Source organism: Saimiri boliviensis, chromosome 16 (assembly GCF_048565385.1).
Source record: "Saimiri boliviensis isolate mSaiBol1 chromosome 16, mSaiBol1.pri, whole genome shotgun sequence".
NCBI classification, from domain to species: Eukaryota; Metazoa; Chordata; class Mammalia; order Primates; family Cebidae; genus Saimiri; species Saimiri boliviensis.
This window is the reverse complement of record NC_133464.1, coordinates 18755887-18758735: the sequence shown is the minus strand read 5'-3', so window position 1 is coordinate 18758735 and position 2849 is coordinate 18755887. Positions and strand designations below refer to the sequence as shown.

Genomic DNA, 2849 nt, shown 5'->3' with positions numbered 1-2849 from the left:
TGCTCCTTCTTGAAGTGCAGCGGAGGGCCGGATAAATGGCCTCAGGGAGCCACATGCGGCCGGCGGGCCGTAGTTTGGGGACGCCTGACCTAATACAAGTTCCAGCCTCTGGAACATTCATATTCACTGTTCCAAAGTTTAATTAAAAACACAATTTATAAATATTTAATATCTTCTGAAAAGCATTTCTAAGTTAAGAATGGAAAAGTATATTGAATGTACCAGGTGCCTCAACTCCCACCAGGTCCAGACTCAGCAACATCCATCTTTTTAGATTCTTCAAGATCTTCTGTTAAATCTAGAAAGTTGTTTTCCATGATGGGGGAAGGAATGGAAATCCCCATTGCTTTTTGAAATCCATAAATGCTTACAATATCACCTGGAGTTACTTGCTATGCAAGTTTTTAAGATTATTGGTCACGTGTTCAGCAAGATGCATTTCTCTGTATGAGGGACCCAAGAGACAGACTGTATTGGGAGGGGGTCTGGTGCCCAAATGCTCGTTCTGGGCTTCCTGGAGCTCCCTGAGCAGTTTGGTGGTCTCATCAAGCTGCTTCTGAATACTTTGGGTTCTTCAGAGTCGAAAACTTCAACTGGAGCACCAAAGTTTGTTACTACTTTCAGTGCTGTGAGCCTGTCTTGAATATTGGAGTCCAAACGCCCTGCTGGTTCTAGTTCTATAATCTCCATTTCTTTCACTGTGTCCAGTGTGCTAATATGGCCTTCATCTTCAGGCGATGACATCTCCAACTCTTGTAGGGTCCTGGAATTCCCTCCTTTTGTTAAAACATCTAGTAAACTATCAGCCATAACATATCGATAATCTTGGCATGTGGCCCAAAACTCATGGATGCTGAAATCGCTTGGAAGATCAGAGTCTTCCCCATAGGTTGAATAGATTAAATCAGAACCATCCTTGCTGATATTTGCAAACGTGGAGTCATAATGCAGTGCATAAGAACTGTAAGGCCCATAATTCAAATGTAAAACTTCTACAATGGGATCCACAGGATGGAGAAACCCCAATTTTGTGGTTCCATCTTGTTTTCTTATTTCAAATTCACACTGACTGCTCACAAGCTGCCTGGTCAGCTTTCCCCCAGATTCCTTCGTGATTTCGCCAAGTGGCTCCTGCTCTCTCTCTAAATTATTGCTTTTAAACTTATCTTCAAGCATATCTTTTTCTTTTAATTTTCTTTGCTGGGACTGTTGAAGGCTCGTGCTTCGGCATCTACAGAGTCCTCTCTCTCTCGGCCAGCAGCCTCCATCCTTCCCAATCCACAAAGCACCTGTTCTATCTTTCTGCTTTTGAGCTTTTGCAAGTCATTCATGAAGTCTATGCTCTGCTTCAGGCTCTGAATTCTTTCCTGGTTAAGAATTGTCATCCCTGAGTGCAACAGCTCCTTTGCAGCTTTATAATAAACTGTCTCTGGTTTGTTGTACATCATGGCATTAGTACACATTCGTTTGAAGTTATCCTTTAGTTCTATGGACTGGTAGTCATTGTTCTTGACATTTTCTTTCATAGTACTAAAATCCATTGGGTGTTTAATGATCATGGAGTAGCCAGAGGCAATGAAATCAGTCACAAGAAATGAAAAGAAAGCACTTGGATCTTTTCTCTGCAATTGTCTTATCAGTTGATTCAAAGCTTCTTGAAGGGGTGTCTGTCTGTTCTTGTTTGGCTAAAGAGCTTGTGAGAGGATCTCACAGGGGCATGTCACTGGAGGGTTTTTTTTCTGCCTCATTCTCCACAAGATCTCCATCTCACTTCTTTTTATCCTCCTTAACTCTTTTCCGTTTTCTCTCTTTATCTTCCCCTGGAACCTGCTCCTCTCCTTTCTTTCTCTTTTTCCGCTTTCTGTCCTTGTGTTTGTTATGATCGTTTTTGCCTTGGAAGAGGCTGGAATCGTGCTCTGAGCTGCCCATGGAGAGTTCAGTGACTTTGTTCTCTCCTCCTTCAAGGACCAGCCTCAAGGGCTTCTCTACATACTCCTCTTAGAGGTGTTTGTCAGATGTTGGCTTCTTGTGCTTCTTGCCTATGTCCGACCAGCCCTGGTGCCCGTGCCCAGAGCCAGGCCCAGGCTTGCGGTGCAGCTTTCGGTCCAGGCCAGGCCAGCAGAGGGTGGGAGCAGCCTGCAGAGACTCCGCGCTGGGAGGCCAATCCATGTGGATTTAAGAATAGTTTTTTTCTAATCCTGTGAAAAACAATGTTGGTAATTTGGTAGGAATAGCATTGAATCTGTAAATTGCTTTGGGCAATATGGCCATTTTAGCAACATTGATTCTTCTTATTCATGAGCGTGGAATGTTTTTCCATTTGTTTTTGTTGTCTCTGATTTCTTTCAGCGGTGTTTTGTAATTCTTGTTTGAGAGATTGTTCACCTCCGTTATTAGCTGTATTCCTAGGTATTTTATTCTTTTTGTGGCTCTTGTGAATAGAATTGCATTTTTTTTATTGTTATACATCATCCTTCTGCAGCATAGAATTGCTTTTTAGATTTGGCCCTCAGCTTGGATGTTTTTGGTGTATAGAAATAGTATTGATTTTTGTACATTGATTTTGTATCCTGAAACTTTAGTGAAGTTGTTTATCAGTTTTAGGAGGCTTTGGGTAGAAGCTGTGGGGATTTCTAGGTCTGTTCAGGATTTCAAATTCTTGGTTCAATCATGTGAGGTTGTATGTATCCAGGAATTTACCCATTACTTCTAAGTTTTCTAGGTTGTGTGCATAGAGGTGTTCATAACAGTATCTGAGGGTTTTTTGTATTTCTGTGGGGTTGGTGATAATGTCACCTTTGTGATTTTTGATTGTGTTTATTTGGATCTTCTCTCTTATTTTCTTTATT

General features: G+C 41.7%; 1 pseudogene; it reads right to left on the bottom strand.

Moving 5' to 3' along the window:
• Positions 1-230: 230 nt before the first annotated feature.
• On the bottom strand, positions 231-2169 carry LOC101027859 (bromodomain-containing protein 7 pseudogene; annotated as a pseudogene).
• Between the last annotated feature and the right edge of the window lie 680 nt (positions 2170-2849).